General features: G+C 46.9%; 1 protein-coding gene across 1 annotated transcript in view; it reads right to left on the bottom strand.

Annotated features, from left to right (window-relative positions):
* LOC133358993 (cingulin-like protein 1) overlaps positions 1 to 19,175 on the bottom strand; it is a 151,725-nt gene extending 132,550 nt beyond the window's left edge. The window contains exon 1 of the mRNA XM_061577371.1: positions 19,053 to 19,175. The gene's annotated coding sequence lies outside the window, so the exon portion shown is untranslated. The remainder of the gene's footprint in view (positions 1 to 19,052) is intronic.
* Between the last annotated feature and the right edge of the window lie 660 nt (positions 19,176 to 19,835).

A 19,835-nucleotide genomic window follows, 5' to 3' on the forward strand; every position in this document is an offset into this window, starting at 1 on the left:
AATAGAACAATTCCAATAACAAAGTAATAGCACTTGTCAAATCGCAAAAAATCGCAGCCTTTGCGATTTGCTAATCGCATTGTTTCAAATTGCGATTTCGATTTTAAATCGATTAATCGTTCAGCCCTCGCCTCACAGCTGCAACACGGCCAAAGTCGAACGCTGCCGTCCCCCTCCGAGTCCTGCTGCCACTCGTGCCCCGTGCACTCACTCCGTGCCCACGCGCCGTGAGACACCGGGGGGACATCACCGCTCTCCCTCATCGTCACGCCGTGTGCTTCCTTCGATGCGTTGCGTTTCCATACGTGTAAAGAAACACCCGTTACCATCAGCAAGTACATCAAGTCCATTAAGTGAGCTGAATTTCTCAAGCTCGAGAGGGCAAATGAGGTTCCAATGGTGTAAATTCTTACCCCGAGCTCTCATACTCTGATGGTGCATTGTCTTTTGAGTTGTGCGCCTTTTGGCGTCATCTGGTCCAACCCATGTGAGACTAGGCTCTAAGGAAAGCTGTCTCAGGTGTGGACCAATCAACTTCAAGGCCAGTGCATACATTATCAGAGTTATGTTTTTTGTTTGCATTATGACTGCAGGTATTGTGGTCTATGCAAACATGATTCCTTGTAAAAAAAAAAAAGGTGTCAGTTTTGTTGCCAGATAGAAGGGTAAAAAACCAATTATCATATTTTTTACTGGCAAATGAGGTTCCAATGGTGAGGGGAGGAGCCTGTTCGGCCCTGGGAAACACTTCACAAAACTCAGATGGAGTCGACCCCATGCCAAACCCAAACACTGAAAACGCCAAGTCCGCGCTCAGCTGTGACGAATCCATTCTTTCACCGGCGACCGGACCCTACTGAGTGCCGGGAGACACAGGCTCAGAGAGAAGGACACTCCAAAATGTAACGTAATTAAACAGAAACGCGCGTGGACAACGTATTACGGCTATTATTCAGAACAGCAGGTGTGTGTCTCGTTTAAACAGACACCTCTGAGTTCACACAAGCAGTATTTATTTACAGCATGCACGAGCAGGTTATGCCAATCTTTTTCAAACACAAACCTGTCTCCAATCGGTAAATGTTTTACGATGTCGTGCTCTTAAGCAAGCGCCTCTTTGAAGCGGCGTGTTAACTAAGCTGTGATGTGACGACGCCATGTCTCCATAGTGCTGAAGACAGGCCCAAAGAGACGCTGCTCTTTTACATGCTTTTATTTAACTCACTCTGTTGTTGATGTTGTTGTTGTATCCTCAAATCTTGCAACTCAATTTTAACCCGCTTCTCAATGTGCTATCGACTGCAAACTTGGTATACTTATGTCACACTGATGACAATACTATATTCAATAATTTTAAAAAATTCAATTATTTTAAAACAATCTTTTTTATATGTTATGTTTCGGCTTGGGTCTAATTGTCTACTCCCAACTGACGTTGGCTCTAAATCACCACGGTTCCTTACGTTATGGCAAGCTTCGGGGCCACTTCCTGCAGTCGTGGAGTTTTGCCATTACGAGTACGGTACATTTCATTAAAGCGTGTTTAAAAATAAGTATTTTTAAATATTACTAATTTAGTCTGGGTTGGCCGAGAGGAAACTCCCCAAAGCCAGGTTTGGACACCAATTACCACGGTGTGCATGGCCAGGATTGCAGCCCAGGTCACCTGCCTTGCACTGCACATCAGTATGAATCACTTCTACACTCCAAATACAAAGGTCCCCCCCCCCGTATAGTATTAACACACTGTTGGGGCAAGTGCTGTGAACGAAGGGGTGAGTGGACAACACCATGCCCGGCCGCCTTTGTCTCCCAAGCAGCGATGTTTACACATCGCACCAGGTACTCAGTTGAGGCTGAGCCAACCTAGGGAAGGCCCAGGACCGGTTTACATAATTGTTCAACACGTAGGTTTTCACGTTGACAAAAGCCAAATAGTTCACTATTTTAGCCCACCGGTGTGTTGAAGAGTGAACCCACAACATTTACAAATGTTGTGGATTCAATATTGTGGATTCACTCTTCAACACAGCGGTGGGCTAAAGTAGGGAACTATTTGTCTTTTGTCAACGTGACACATGTTTTACTGATTGGCCGTGTCGGGTGGTGGAGGGTTACGACACATTTATAAATAACGCCATCTAACCCAAAAACGTTGATTATGAATTACATAATTGTTACTGGTGTTGGCCACAACACCTGAACACCCACGTAGTCCACAACCTACCAACAATCTGGAAACGACAATTGTTCAATTAACGCCTCCCGCTAAGCAACCATTACCCACACCCACGGGGCACCATGAACCAAGCCTGCATTCCTCACATACTCACTGGTCAGTCATTCTTTTATTTGCTTTAGCTGTCAGGAGAGGCTTATCTACCGAAAGGTATCATTTACAAAACAAGACATTTTTTTCTTTTAAACTGTCCCATGGAAATGCATAGGCATTGGTATCAAATAGCATGCAATGCATGGCCTATTGGCATGACCTCACCCGCGCACAATCCTGCTGTGAGAGAGCTGCAAGGCCTGCCACAGCTCACCCGAGCAACTCCGTTCTGCTGTGGCCTACGAGGAAGGGCGGCCCATGGCAGTCAAAGCAGTCAAGGAGTGAGAGGTCCCAGCAAGCGTGCGCAGCTCCTGTGCCGCTGGCCATGTAACGGATGCAGCGTGCCACACGCTCTCTGAGACCGAGTGCAACCTGGTGTAACATGCCTGGCAGCATGTATATTATAAGAATAGGTTTTGCCCTTTCTGGCAATAAAACAGTTGTGTTAATATGTTAACACACCAAGCTGAAACCTTTTGCAAGGAATTATGTCTGCATTAACCACATATACTTGTGGTGAACATGCACAAAAAACATGCTCTGATAGTAACACTGTTTGAGACTAGGCTCTAAAGAAATCTGTCTCTGGTGTGGACCAATCAGTTTCAAAGACAATGCATTTTCTATCAGAGCATGTTTTTTATTGCATGGTTAATGCAGATATTTCTTGCAAATGGTTTCAGCTTGGTGTTTTAACATCTTAACACCTGTTTTATTGCCCGAAAGGGTAAAACCTATTCTTATATTTTGATACCGGCAAGGGAGGTCCTAGGATTCAGCATGTATGTTGAACTTCTTTCGCACTGTACGTAGCCAACCGTGCTAATCGGAGCATGCCGATTCCAGCCATTTCAAGTGGCTGTCTTGAAATCAGAGGCAACTCTCTTAGCTTCATAGACTGGAACAAACAAAATAACGATCAAGGGCTGTGATCAATTTTTTCAGTTTCCAAGAACACAGGATGAGATGTTACTATCCTTTGTGCAAGCACTTCCAAAAGTTCATGAACAGTGAGCCTGGTGAAATTTGGGGAGCGCATCGTCAGTAGTGCTGGATGAAAGCCTCCCCGAGTTGCTTCGTGGTCCCACGATGCCCCCATCCAGCCGGCACATGCACACAAGCACTGGGGTACATGCGCTGGCAGTGTGCAGGGTGGGTGTGATGGCTGCAGTGAGGCCTACCGACCCAGGACCTCATGTTTGTTGGCTCACAGTCTGACGCGTTATTATCATTATCCAACCGGCCACATGTCCCTGTTTTCATTGCATTTAAGGAAAGGTTTTAAACATATTGGAACGATTTAGCAGTAGCATTTTCCCACTGCATTACTGTATAACCAACAGACCAAACTTTTCACGTCTCTACCCAGGTCAGTTCCAGTTGGTTGAGGATGAACCACACAAGGTCAAAGTCACGCCCACGCTTGACAGGAAACGTTGAAGTGGTCGGTTCAAACCACACCAAGCAAGACCACAACGTGAAAAGTCAGCAACATGAAGAGGGTGTCCCAGATGGCTGGGAACTGAAAACCCCAGTGTCACAGATATAGAAATGTCAAGTAGAGTTAAATTATCTTTTATTATGTTTGTTTACCCAGGAAAGCTTCACCGAGTCTCATGACTCTTTTGCAGGAGGGTCCTGCCAAGTTTTCGCAGCAGGCGATGATTGCTCTGTACATTCCAAATGAGGAATTAGTAATAAACATAAAACGAGTAACTTTCTGAGAAACAAAGCGTCACTGCCGTGCTGGAACAGTTAGCACATTGGCCATGTCATCCAGAGGTTGCTGGTTCGATTCCATCTCCTGGCATGGCAGTTAAAGCAATGGGGACACGTGTCTTTAACACCCTCTTTTCTCTGTTCGTACAGCAGTACAATGGAAAATTGGCAGGTAGCGAGTGGTGGGGTAAAACACATTCCTGCGGAGGGAGCTGGTAGGAACGTTGGGTTGCTCGGTTAATGGCCAGGGTCAACGGCGGCGTGGTGTATTCCGCAAATATGCCCGACTGTGAGGGCGGGTACAAGCCGGCGTGAGTAGGTTAAACGTTGAGTTTTATAAGGGCACCACGGAGTGACCAGCCCCTCCCCACCCAGCCCCACCCTCCCCACCCCACACCCAGCCCCACCCTCCTCACCCAGCCCCTCCCCACCCAGCCCCTCTCCACTCTCCTAGCCCCTCCCTCCCCACCCGCCCCTCCCCACCCTCCCCACCCAGCCCCTCCCTCCCCACCCAGCCCCTCCCTCCCCACCCAGCCACTCCCTGCACGACGGACGGACACAATAATCCCCTGTGAGCTGGTGTAACCAGGAGGTTCCTACCAGTATTGTGGGTTTACCTTACCTTACTCATTTCTGCAGAACCCGTTTGTCAAGGCTGGTTGGGTTTGGTATTTAACCGGTTTGCTCAGTACACGACATATTTACACACACACAATGTATGCTATTTTAATACAACTCTTAAGACTTTTTGTTCCAATATTGAATACCACAGTCAAACAGGCTCCCGCCGCAACCGCCAGCTTACGCCACACAGGTATCATGTGCTTTTCGTTATTTTACTTGCCGAGGGAGAGACCATGTCTCTTGGCGGCATTGCCTAATACGGCGTAGGGTTTGTGTGCATCTCAGTAGGGAGCGCAACTGCGAGTGCTCTCGATTACGCTGTGCGCACGTTGCGTGTGCGAGAGAGCGCACATCACACACAGGCATTGGTAGAGAAGGGTTCTGAGATACCGGCTCGACTGGTACGTTCCGGGGCCATGGGCTGCCACGAGCTCTCTGAACAAAACCAACGTTAAATATTCTCAGGATTCAACGCAAATGCACATTTGACTCCGAGACTCAACAAGTATACGACCTACATTGAACGTCATTATTAAGATTACTAGCTGTACTACCCGGCTTCGCCCGGGACTTGTATCTACCACGGCCGGCCGCCTTTGTCTCCCCAGTGGCGATGTTAATACGCTACAGTAGTTAAGTTACTCGTTTGAGGCAGAGTCGACCTAGGGGAGGTTCAAATAATCGTCACCGGTGGTGGCCGTGAGCGGGAATCGAACTGGGTTTGCCGGGTTGGTAGCGCAGCGTAGCGTTAAGCACTACACCCACCGCTCCTCACACACCACACACGCACAGACACACACACAGACACACACACAGACACACGCAGACACACACAGACAGAAACACACACAGACAGCACGCTAACCACTACACTACCGCTCCCCACACACCACACACGCACACACACAGACACACACACAGACACACACACAGACACACACACACAGACACACACACACAGACACAGGCAGCACGCTAAGCACTACACTACCGTTCCCCCTACACAACACACGCGCGCGCGTCCATAGGTACACATACACGCGCTTGCTGCAGACACACACGACTTTCAGGGTGCGTAAGGCAGTAAACGACTGAAATAATAAAGCGGCAATGCTGTGCGAGGAACGCCTTAGACCAGCAACACATTTGTGTAATGCGAGCGTAAACACACAAACACATACAAACACATACACACACATACATACACACACATACACACAAACACATACACACAGACATACACATACACACAAACACACACATACATGCACACAAACACATACACAATACACACACACATACATGCAGACACAGACAGACACATAACACACATACATACACACACATACCAACACATACATAGACACACACATACATAGACACACACATACATACACACAAACACATGCACACACGTACATACACACATACATAGAGACACGCAGACATACACATAAAGACATAAAAAAAAACCCACATACATACACACACACATACACACAAACACATACATACACATACATACACACATACATAGAGACACACAGACATACACATAAACACAAACACACATACACATGACCCGGCTTCGCCCGGGACTTGGATCCACGATGCCCCGCCGCCTTTGTCTCCCCAGTGACGATGTTCACACACGACAGCAGTTACGCTTTTGAGGCTAAGTGGACCTAGGGGAGGGCCAGGTCCGTTTCAAATAATCGTCAGCGGTGGTGGGCGTGAGTTGGAATCGAACTGGGGTCGCTCAAGCAGCTTAATGACTGTTTGTACAAAGAACATATAAAGAATCGATTATAATAACCAGGCAAGAGTCCACATTATAGACTGCCAGTACACGCACTCAGCTTCATAAGCAGGCTAGAGTGTACATGATAGAGTGGCAGTACGCTCACCGAGCTTAATAAGCAGGCTACAGTGTACATGATAGACTGGCAGTACGCTCACCCAGCTTAATGAGTATTTGTACAGTGAACATTAAAGTAATCGATTGTTGGCGCGTTGGGTTTAAAAGTAATATTAATAGCACACATTGTGGTGGGGGTGTAGTGAAGAGTAGGAAAAACTTTGATGAATTTACCTCAGAGTGGCGTGGTGGGTGTCGAGGCCTAGTAGCGTGCAAAGCCTGCGGCCTCGCCTAAAATTGTCGGCTTGGAAGAGGCAGGGTACGGGTGGCGTTCCTTCCCCCCCCCCTAGCGCTCCAACAATACTGTGTAATGGCTATTATTTAATTAAATACGGAGCTTATGAAAGTGGCGAAGGCGTGGCTAGCCGTTGGCAGGGGCAACCGCCGTCCAATGAAACTGCAGCCCTTGGCGAAGGCGTGGCTAGCCGTTGCCAGGTCCAATGAAAGCGGCGAAGGCGTGGCTAGCCGTTGCCAGGGGCAACCGCCGTCCAATGAAAGTGCGTATGGGCCAAAGTCCACACACACACACACAGACAGACAGACATGAACGATTTTATATATATAGATTTGAGAATTGGGGACCCACGCCAAACCGCCGGGCTACCTTGTTTTTGTTGCTGTGAGCACAATATGTACCGTACACTAAAACAGCCTCCTGCAATGGAAATTCTGCTAAAAAAAAATTCACGTGGAACTTTTTTCGCACCGTACGTAACCAACCGCGCTAATTGGAGGTGTGGGGGAAGGATAAAAAAAAATAAACACAGAAAGCAGTTCCAAAGAGATTAGTTTTCAATCGGAAGGAAGAGCATTCCAGACGGCCACAGAAGCGCATGTGAAAGCGCGCTACGTAGTGATCGTCTTTTTTTCAATGGGTAGCCAAAAGCCGCTTCTCGGATGTGGTATTGGCGAAAGCCACTCATATGCAGCAGTGGGTTAAGCTGCATTACAGAAGCTACTTAAATGGTGTAAAGGTTGTAATTTGCTGTGGTATCATCGTGCTACGAGTTAAAGCTGCTATTATCTAAGGACACTAACAGTGCTATTAAAGAGCTGCTAAAAATCAGTGATAGTTATGGTTTATTTGAACTGAAAAATTAGCTGGTAACTAAAACAATCATATTCTTGGTTCTTTCGGTAAAGTCACGTAGAAGGGAATAACAATAAAATAATAAAAATATTGTTTTATTTTTAGAAGGGAAAAACAATAAAATAATAAAAATAAAATTTTTATTGTTTTACCCTTCTACGCGACTTTACGGAAAGAACCAAGAATATGAATCCCTGCAGTCACGAAAGCTTTAAATCGAAATAAAAAATAATATTTGAAGCTTAGTTGAATACAACTTAAAAAGGAACAACATTGTGAACAACTTACAAGACATGGCAACAGTTCAATTAGTCACGGGCGTGACCGGCTGTGCGATGACTCGTCAAGATCGCCGTGGGACTGGCCACGTGTGGGCTCTGTGTGCCTCTGCGTGGTTCTGCGTGGCTCCACATAGAACAGCGAGCGGCGCTCTCGCAGCTCAGCGAGGCTAGCCGGACGCGGGGACATCTCCCCGGGCAAGGTTTGACCGAGGCCATGGGTAGCCAAGGGTGGTCGAATTCTTGCGAGTCCGGCTCCACCTTGCGCCACAAGGAACTCTCAGCATGGACAGGCGGTGGAGATGTGCCAACAGCAGGAGCAGCAGCAGCACTCGTCCGGAGCGTGGAGACCTCGTGGAATGTTTCAATTGTGGTCTCGTTAAGATGTCTTCTTGGTTCTTTCGGTAAAGTCACGTAGAAGGAAAATAATAAAATAATAAAAATACAACATTATAACATATTTGTATTTTATAATAAAGCATAATAAAATATTTGTATTTTATTATGTTTATTTTATTATTTTATTATTTCCCTTCTACGTGACTTTACCGAAAGAACCAAGAAGATGAATCCCTGCAGTCACGAAAGCTTCAAATCGAAATTTCTCGTTAAGATGCTTGAGGCTGCTATGGATCAAATCTGCTCAAAAGCTGCTAAAACCTTTGAGCATTTCCACATGAAGGCTGATCCAGGTTAAATCTACACATAAGTCAAAGTTGCTAAGAGCTAAGATTGCTTTGATCAGAGGTTTTACGTATCAATGTCTCCAGGGAGCAAGTTGACATGGGTTAAACCTGCTGTGAAATAATTAATCTGCCGTCTCTACAAAGTGCTATAGATGTGGCTGCTGCATGTTCAAGTTACTATTGATAAATGTACAATGAATCAGTTGCTGTATGATAAAGCATGAAAGCATATACAAGTTTATGACGTCATGAGTTTTGTCTAGATTAACGCTTTCATGAAGCAATGCGTGCAATGCATTCAAGCTGATTCACATCCCACAACGAGGTACTATCTAATATTTTTTAAGTCTGTACCCACCGAACATGGAATTTGCGATCACGGCAAAAACAGCTAATACGGTATTCCCCATAGTAGAGGTTTTTTGGGTTAGATCGCGTAAATATATAAATGTGTCGTTAAACCCACCACCACCCGACACAGCCAACTAGTAAGGGTTGTTACGTAAACAGAACGTGGCCAATTCGTCCCTCGTACAGCACGCCGGTGTGTTGGAGAACCAAGCCACAACATTTACAATCTGAGTACGACGTTTCGCCAGTTATTACAACTAGCTTCATGAGGCGACAACCAGATTTGTGGAGAAGTACACCTGTTTCGTTCCTTATATGAAGGCATAGAATATCATTCCCGGTTGCAGGTCGAGTGAGCTGCCAAGAATACGCACAATGTTGTCACTGAGCATTTCCGCGAATAAACTTAGCATGCACGGCAGACCCCGGCCATGCTGTGTGGCTGGCACACACCAAATGGGTTTTCATTTTTCATTCCAGCACACAGAGCGAACATGTTCCCAGAATCACAGACGGGACACTTGCACGCTTGACTAGTTTATTCATCATCAGCCACGATCAATCCACTGATGGATGAAGACCTCCCCAAGCCGGTGCAAACTCATATGATCCTGAGATGCAACGATCCATCCATCACCTGCGCAGGAACTGATTCCATCGCTCCATCTCCTAGGTGGACGTACTCTTGGACACGCTCCATACGATACGTTGTTATTCTTGACCACCGTCCGTCATCACTTCTAGTGACGTTTCCTGCCCAAGTACTTTAAAATATAGTTTGGGACAATGTTATTAACTTCTCTAATCCATGTATAACCTCTTTCTCTCAATGTAATTACAAGCATGCGTCTATCCATGCTACAATTGTGCACCGTTCAGTGTTTTTGTTCTCCAGTTTTGTTAATGACCATGTTTTCTAAGCCACGTTAGCAGGTAATGTACATCCAGCAGCTGTCAAATAAAGTAAACATTTAAAGCCCTCAGCCAATCCACTGCAGGATTAAGGCCTCCCCCCAAGCCTTGTCAGCCATGGGCGTTTGTTTGACCATCCTTCACCACGCTGGTCAGCATGAGATGGGGGGGGGTGGGGGGGTAGGACAGTTCAGTAATCATGGCCAGGAATCAAACTCAGATCGACAGGTTCACAGCGTATTGAGCGAACCACTGTCTAATACTACGTCCCATAGGATAGCAGGGCTGTCTCTCACCAGCAGACACAAGTGCTGAAGCATTTGTTCAATGACTCGGTACACTCAAATAAAATCAAATTTGGCTCAAATGGTGATGAAAATATTATTCCATTGGAAAATTAAATCTTATTCTCTTTCAGTGATTTTAACAAACTTCCCTATCCGATAAGTGTTTTATTAAAGATATTACCATAGTTTACAACGGATATACTGCAAACTCATTCCCATTAACAAATATTAAACTTGATTTTACCATCTAAATCGTCAACTGAAAACCTATCTTTTGAAACTTCCCACAAAGGGCACAGCCTCAAGTGTCACATGGTCAACAACGCTGGAAGACAACTCAGAAGCACTGCCAACACCTCTTCCATAGGGCCTTTCTCTCCACAGACGCAGCAGTGCGCTGCATCCTGCTGTGCAGATGAATAGGCCATTTCCCACTACTCGGTAAACGTTCTGACACATTAGTAGGCATCGGGTGGCATGGGGAGGATTTGCACAGCGAACAGCAGACTTACAATGGCACACCCTATACCCACCGCAATTCCACGCGGTGTTCATCAGATATGCACAGTAACACGATGCTCCGACACCGGCTAACGAGCGCGCACGCAGTGGGCACGGGCTCGTCTTTCCACACGGCAGAACACTCCAGAGCCCAGGTGGCTCGAATCCCATGCCTCCAGCCAGGTAGGGGTCTACAAACAACTGGCACCACGCCTGCAGCTGGTTGGCCAATCCAAACGACACCCCGCACCCATTCCGACAGGGTACCTCTGCCACAGCGGTGCTCACAAGGTAGCCATGTAAAGTTTGTTTAAGCAGGTAAACAACTAAAGAGACGACCTGGATCCCCAAAATAATACAAACAAAATAAATAAAGTCCAGCTGCTGCATCAAATGGGAAACCTAAATTATTACTCAAAAAATAAATAAATGTTAAGTAAAATAATTCCCGCTAACATCAGCTGCTGCGGCAGATAATGGTTAGGCTGTCAATAGGACAATTACAATTATACCAGTAACTTGCAATCAATTAAGAGCCCATTGAGAAGATCTCTTTCACAGGGGAGTTGTGGAATCTGTACAAACGTGTACAGATGTCTCATCAGTATGATGTCTCTTCAGTATGAATGGGTGTGCTTATGTTATAAGCCAATAGCCTTCTGTGCAAACGATGGAGCCCATCCAGTGCAGTCCAGCAACATTGTACGAAATGTATTATTTACAGCCTCGAATTGTGGGTCATACATAATAAACACAAACAAGTCTCTCTCGGTGAAGACTTGTTTTATCAGCTGATTGGCCTTGGCCAAGATGCAGCAAGCGTATAATGTCACAGCACTGCAATCTGTAGCTCATGATTATTGGAGAGCAATTTTCACTCTGCTACAATTTTAAAATGTGGAATTTCCAAGGGGTGGGTAAAAGTTAATGTTCTAACATAGTATTTACTTGTGCACAGAATTGCCTTTTTACGATTCATTATAATTTTTTGGGGGGCTAAGTCGTGCAGGTATGGTGAGTATTGTTTTCACTCTAACCCTCCCCCCCCCACCTGGCAGAGCCAATCTAATCAAGTTGTCAGGTCATGGGCAATTATGTCAACAGATCTGGTTTTTCAGAAAACCAAAGGAATGTTGAAAATCAAGATTTTATTTGATTGTCAAAAATTTAGCTTGCTTTTCAACATTCCAATGTTCTGATAAACCAAATCAAATGACATATTTGCCCCCATGACAACCCCATTAAATTGGCTCTGTAGGGTGGTGGAGGGTTGTAAAAAAAAAATTACATTCTACCTATACGATCTAGCCCAAACAAACTAATGATTAACTCCAGTGGTTGTGAAAGCCTACGTATAAAACTAACGAGTTTGTGTATTACGTTAACCCACATCTTTTCATAAACTTAGTTCGACCAGGACTATACTAGTTGTAGGGATTTCGAGGGCTGATAGTCGCGTGTATTAACTTCCAAAGTATCTTTTAGTTTAAATTAAATTTCCTCTACCAACGAATGGCAAGTCTCTAACATCCATTTAACAGCGGAGATCGTCCTCAGACGAGCCAGCCTCTAAAATGTAAACACCTGCTCCATCAAGCAGCAGTCAATAATGCACAGTTGGACCCGCCCAAATATAAAATTGCTTTTGTAAATAAGCTTTAGGTATTTATTTATAAATAACTCCTTGCATTTGCTTTACAAAAACAGTCGAGAACACCACCACCGTTGATTCGAGCACGTGCTCTCACTCACCCCCAATGTACTGGGCAACGGACTCACTGCGTGCACTCTATCAGCTCGACTGTGCACACAAGGAGGCACCATCAATCTCGATTTGAAGTTTTCGTGACTGCAGGGGTCCATACTCTTTGGTTCTTTCGGTAAAGTCACGTAGGTATAGGCACTATCGTTACTTCACAGAGACGCCAATAGCTTCGCGACTGATGCATTAAAGAGCCGCCGATTGACACAAGGTGCCGAAGGAAAATGAACGCCAACATTGTGGAAGGAACCCTGAAGAGTCTTTGGCAATGCCCAAAGACTCAAGAGGCACCAGATGCCCGGTGAAGGCAGCAAAGAAAGAGAAAACCCTAGGAGCAGCCGCAGTAAGGTCCCGATCTTGCCTGTGAGGTTGCCTTGTGGCCATAAGCATCATATTTAGTTTTGAGTCAGTTTTATTTATGCGTTTTCGGTCACGATTTTTAACAAAATAATAACTTCTCATCATCGTATTACCTCCATTTGAATTAATGTTAATTTAATCACTGCCACAGCTGGTTTGACGATATATTTTAAAACGCTCACACAAACTGGTAAGAACAACAAAGGTCTGAAACGTTGTTCACATTGCTTAAATAAATGTATTAACCTTTGTTTAGTGTTGGCCGCCGAGGTCACCACAACACCTGTACAGCTGAGCTGTTTTATAGGCCTTCAGGAATGCTCGGCATTTTTATGGGATTGTTTTTGAGAGCGTGAAACGTGTTCGCAACGTTTCGAGTGTTGCATGCAAGGCAACCGGTTCAAGAGCTCTTGTCTGCCAAATCCAGTTGATAGGCGTCATCTCATTTACAGTGCGGCCCCGGTGTTAGCACCGGTACAATTCCTACACGTGCACATTCATCTTACTACAATGAGCGAGGTAACTTGGCAACTCAGAAGACCGATGCAGCTGCAAAAATGCAATGAAACATTAAGTAACGCTTTGCTTCCACGATCATTCCCAGGTGTACAGGACCTTGATCTGGGTAGGAGCTGGAGTGCTCACTGCATAATCTACGGTGTCACCTATTGCTGCAGAAATATTCAAGATTACTCACAAACCTCTCCCAGTCACACCTCCGTGACTTCAACATTCTACACTCTTCCTCGACTTCCTCCACTCCCAAAACCACTGCGGGGGATGTAATGTCACCACCCCCCTAAACCACAATTTTATAAATTGTCACAATAATGGGTCATGATTAATTTTAGCCAGGCGGTGGTGCACGCCTGCAATACAGCACTGTGGAGGCGAGCGTTGGTGGCTCACAACAATGGCATTTTTGAGCATGAAGGTGCCATAGCCTGGCTAGTCTGAAAGCAGTACAACAAATATGGACTTCACCTGTTCCATCTGTATGGGACAGAGTGTTGGCCCCTCTACACGTGGGGTTTCTCCCGGCGCTCCAGTTTGCTCCCATATGTAAACACACACTAATTGGCCAATAACACTTTTCCATATATGTGTGGTTCCTCCTCACGCCAGAGTCATTCTCTCTCTTCCAGAGTGAAAAAATACTGTGCTGCAGGCGCATTATAAGTGGAAATTACACATTGTATTTAGGTTGTGATGCATGCGTAATCCATGACGGTTGCACGGTTCCCATGACCACACCTCACGCGACAAATGCGATTCATAAATAATGTTACGAGACCAAAACAACCAATTTTAATGAATTCATCCACGAATCGTTAAATCCTTGCAGTCGCTGCGCAAGCTCCACCTCGATGGGCCAGTCGCTCCGTTCCCCTTTGCTGCCTTCACTGCAGAGCGACCCCTGTCCCCCCCCCTGACCACTCACGTAAACATGTACAGCCACACGCTGAATTCCTACGAATGCCCATTGAAAAGGAGGAATGTTACAGTGTGGTTCAAGTTAAACAGTTATCCAGCACACATTGATATGAGCGGGAAAACAAAGGCTGCAAAAACTCGGATCCAGGAGAAAGATAGTTTAAAACAAACGGTCAGATGCAGCGAGTTCGCTAAACAAGTGGATGCATCTGTGAAAGGGACAAGTGGAAGACACAGCAGAGGACCGTGTACCTCGGACAGCTACTTAAGGCAGTTCGGGATCAAAATGATCAAGTGAAGAGGTGAACAAGAGTGGGTTTCATTGCCTTGGCGAAACAAATGTAAACCAAACTATATTATTTACCAGGTAAAACCCATTGAGTCATACGCTCTATTTCAGAAGCGACCTCGCCACAAAGGATAGCTCAACGAAGTGGCTTATTGTGTGGAAATGTACAGCAGCCAAACACTCTAAACGTGTGTTTCTAAATGTGGCGGGAAAAACCGGAGGACCTGGAGAAAAATCCACGCTACCATGGGGAGAACACGCAAACTCCAAATATATAGTAGTGGCGTCAATGCCAGGATCGAACCCACGTCCCTCCTGCATACCATGCGAGGGAGAAAATATCTTGCCACCGCGTAAAAGCAACGTGCCATTGTGCTAAATAACTTCGGTTTGCTTCCTGCTATGAATCAGACATTAACAGAGACGATGATGAATTTAAAAACGCGTGCAGATGCATCCAAGCAAAGAACACCGCATGGGTTCAAGAATATACGCAGGTGAATGATACCATTGCAAGTGGTAATAAAGTGGTCTCGGGCAGGAGACGCAGCGAGCAGGACCAGTGGCACGTGGTTTGAGTGTGTCGGCCACAGGAGGGATGGTGCACAAGAGAACGCGCACCTAGGAGATGGAGCGCGGGCGCTCGGTGGAACTTCACATTGCAGGATCTTTCGATGATGGTGCCCTTCATCCAGTAGTGGATTGATCATGGTGGACGATTAAAGTGACCGCAATGTCTAAAAATAGCATTGGAAAGCCCAAACGTGGACGTGCGCCTGTGTTGGAACGCTTTGAAAGCCAGTGCCAATTAGTGCATTCATTTTTGTAACTTGCACGGGATTAGATTATCGACTTTATGACTTCGGAAACCAATAACCGAGTTATACAGTGACAATGAGCTTACCGATAAGAGATTAACGTCCCTCATCACCATCGCATTGCAACAAGTGAACAGGATATTTCCCAACAGCGTTGGCAATATTTAACAAAAAGAACCATTATCTCCATGGAAAAAAGGCATACTCCCACAATTGCACCACAACACAAGATTGTATGTTAACAGCCGCAATTGCAGAGTGGTTAAATCAGCTCTTCCAGGATCACGTCGGTGGTATCTGGTGCCTGTTATCACAAGGAACAAAGTGAGGAAGGCCACAAGGGGGGTAATTAAGGGCCGATAGGAGCCGTGGCTTTCTGCTGCATGGCGGATAACACTGGTCAACACACTTTTTCTGGCATAAGGTATTCCAACGGGTTTAAGGTAATTTTGGGGTGCTGATTCCAAATCTGGCATCAGTTTTTGTCTATCACAGGTTTTTCAGATATCAAATATTGCATTTTCAATAAAAACTGCAAAAGAAAAATATTAAATAAATGTGGATATCTACATAAAATGATATTATAAACACACTATCCTAAAAATACAGCACCATATTTTAACACTAAAGCAGTCACTGACTCACAATAACTTGCAATCATAAGCGACAGAGTTAATTTCGGGTAAAATCAATGAAAATGGGGAATGCCGATAGCATAAAAATGAGATGTGATAGAGCAAATCTGAGATCAGATTTGGAATCAGCACCCTGAAATTAGTCTAAAACAGCTGCAAAAGTCCAGGCCAGAAAAACATGTTTGTTTTTTGTTGACCAGTGTAATGCGAGGCCCTGACGGGAGCCCGAATTGGAACGTGAGCAGTGTCCGTGTTGGAGATGTGGAGCACGCCGAGTGCATTAAAGCGCACGCTGAGGAGCAGGACACTGAGGAGCAACAGAGGAGCACACACAGACAGGGCCACGCGGCTCGTGTGAGCTGCAAGGCCCCCCCAGGTGATGAGGGCTGCCCCCACTGCGACTGGACACGCGTGGGGCCCTCTACACCTCCTCTCCATTCTCCTCTCTACGCAGGACAATTCACGGATATCACCCTCTCCCGTGCCTCGAGTATTTTTAGATCTTCCTCTCTCTCTCACCACTCAAAGTCTCGGCGTGTAAGATCTACAATACTCTTTGGTTATTTCGGTAAAGTCACGTAGGTAGAAAATAAAATAAATCACGACGTTTCGGGCGCAACACAAGCAATTGTTTCTTGCTGTGGTTGTCCCACCTGATGACGGACGCTTGTGTTGCGCCCGAAACGTCGTGATTTATTTTAATGTATTTTCTTTTTACGTGACTTTACCGAAAGAGCCAAAAAGTATGGATTTCTGTAGTCACGAAAACTTAAGATTCTCTCTCTATCCTCCCCCCCACCGCGTGCACTCTCCAATCTCTGAAAAGCGCGACGTTGACGCTGATATGAAGATTTCGTGACTGCAGGAATTAGTCTTTGGTTCTTTCGGTAAAGTCAAGTAGGTATAAAATAAATTAAGTAATAGAGTACGACGTTTCGATTCAACACAGGCAACCGTCATCAGGTAGAACTAAATTTGAGAGAGACAAAACAGACACGGAGACACACAGACAGACAAGCAGAGAGAGACAACACAGAGACACACAGAGAAACACACAACATAGACACACAAGCAGAGAGAGACACACAGAGAGACACACAACATAGACAGAGAGAGACACACAACATAGACAGAGAGAGAGAGACACACAACATAGACACACAGACAGACATACAAGCAGAGAGAGACATACAAGCAGAGAGAGACAACACAGAGACACACAGAGACACACAGAGAATCACACAACATAGAGAGACACACAACATGGACAACGTGTCTATGCTGATATAAAAAAAAACATTACAACTCCTTAAGAGGGAGACTACAGCCTGGACACTGATCTCTGAAACGTCAATAACCAAGTCGCAAGGACATCGTCTCTGAAAGTAGCAGCAGTTCACTGCTTTGCATTTACGAATGGATGCAGTCGCTTGTACGAGACTGTAACAACCACAACAGCTACAGTATTACATTGCAAACTAATCACAGTGATTGCCGAGCACGAGGTCAATGATGGTTGTGGTGGTTTGGTTGGTGATGGTTGTGGTTTGGTTGGTGATGGTTGTGGTGTGGTTGGTGATGGTTGTGGTTTGTTTTAGATTTGAAGCTTTCGTGAATGCAAGGATTCATATTCTTGGGTTTTTTCGGTAAAGTCACGTAGATGACCTGAAGACGGACGCTTGTGTTGCCTCCGAAACGTCGTAATTTTTATTTTATGGTTTAGTTGATGATGGTGGTGGTGATGATGGTATTAGTAACGGTGGTGATTCGCGTGATTGGTGGTGATGGAAGCGATGTTGGTAGTAATGATGGTGGTTGGTGGTGATAGTCGTGGTGGTGACGGTGATGATGGTGATGGTAGTGGTGGTGGTTGATGGTAGTGGTGGTGGTGATGGTAGTAGTGATGGTGGTGAATGTCGTGGTGGTGACGGTGATGATGGTGGTGGTGATGGTAGTGGTGGTGGTTGATGGTAGTGGTGGTGGTGATGGTAGTAGTGATGGTGGTGAATGTCGTGGTGGTGACGGTGATGATGGTGGTGGTGATGGTAGTGGTGGTGGTTGATGGTAGTGGTGGTGGTGATGGTAGTAGTGATGGTGGTGATGGTTGTGGTAGTGGTGGTAATGGTGGTGGTGATGGTGGTGGTGATGGTGGTGGTGATGGTGGTGGACCTCAGCACGTTTCTCGGCGTCACCCGCGGCTCTGACCCCGGCGTTCGCTGCGCGCTCCCCTCGCACGCGGCGCCGCTGTGAGGCGGAGGGAGGAGAGCACAGAGCGAGTCGCCCTCACCGCGAACCACGCGGTGAGCAGCCTGCTAAGTCACCCTCACCGCGTGTGAGTGGTGGTGAGGTGGTGAGTCGCCCTCACCGCGTGTGAGTGGTGGTGGTGGTGGTGAGGCTGTGAGTCGCCCTCACCACGTGTGAGTGGTGGTGGTGGTGGTGGTGAGGTGGTGAGTCGCCCTCACCGCGTGTGAGTGGTGGTGGTGGTGGTGGTGAGGCTGTGAGTCGCCCTCACCACGTGTGAGTGGTGGTGGTGGTGGTGAGGCTGTGAGTCGCCCTCACCACGTGTGAGTGGTGGTGGTGAGGTGGTGAGTCGCCCTCACCGCGTGTGAGTGGTGGTGGTGGTGGTGGTGAGGCTGTGAGTCGCCCTCACCACGTGTGAGTGGTGGTGGTGGTGGTGAAGCTGTGAGTCGCCCTCACCGCGTGTGAATGAGGTGGTGGTGGTGAGGCTGTGAGTCGCCCTCACCGCGTGAGTGGTGGTGGTGGTGAGGCTGTGAGTCGCCCTCACCACGTGTGAGTGGTGGTGGTGAGGAGCCTGCGAAGTCGCCCTCACCGCGTGTGTGGTGGTGGTGAGGAGGAGGCTGAGTCGCCCTCACCGCGTGTGAGTGGTGGTGGTGGTGAGGAGCTTGCGAAGTCGCCCTCACCGCGTGTGAGTGGTGGTGGTGAGGAGGAGGCTGAGTCGCCCTCACCGCGTGTGAGTGGTGGTGGTGGTGAGGAGCTTGCGAAGTCGCCCTCACCGCGTGTGAGTGGTGGTGGTGAGGAGGCTGAGTCGCACTCACCGTGTGAGTGGTGGTGGTGAGGAGGCTGGGTGTGTTGGTGTTGAGGCTGCGAGCGCCGTGAGCGCCCTCAGGATCGAGCCGACGGCAGCCGCGGCGCTCACCGAGAGCACGGGGCGGAGTGACGTCACTCCGCGCGTGTGTACACCGACCTGGGTGACGTCACTACGCGCGTGTGTACACCGACCTGGGTGACGTCACTACGCGCGTGTGTACACCGACCTGGGTGACGTCACTCCGCGCGTGTGTACACCGACCTGGGTGACGTCACTCCGCGCGTGTGTACACCAACCTGGGTGACGTCACTCTGTGTGTGCACCACCGACCTGGGTGACGTCACTCCGTGTAAGCACCATCGACCTGGGTGACGTCACTCCGCGCGTGTGTACACCGACCTGGGTGACGTCACTCCGTGTAAGCACCACCGACCTGGGTGACGTCACTCCGCGTGTGTACACCGACCTGGGTGACGTCAGCCTCAGGTCGGTGGTGCACACGCGCGAAGTGACGTCACTCGCGTGTTACGTGCAACATGCGTGACGTCACTGCAGTGATATTCCTGTTTCTTTTAAATAATATCCACGATAATTGATATAGTCTGCTTTTAAAAAAAACGGTACATGGTATTCACCGTTGTTATTTTGCTTCAATTGTTTTTATTTCCTGACAAACTTTTTTTATGAAATGATCCTTATTGCGGTATACCCGGGGTACCAAATAAAACAAAATTTCAGTTTCATGTATTAGGTATAACCCCGTGAGCCATGTGGCTCTAGACTCGCGTGC

This window comes from Lethenteron reissneri, chromosome 64 (assembly GCF_015708825.2).
Source record: "Lethenteron reissneri isolate LAM-NWPU_2019-01 chromosome 64, ASM1570882v1, whole genome shotgun sequence".
Classification (NCBI taxonomy): Eukaryota; Metazoa; Chordata; class Hyperoartia; order Petromyzontiformes; family Petromyzontidae; genus Lethenteron; species Lethenteron reissneri.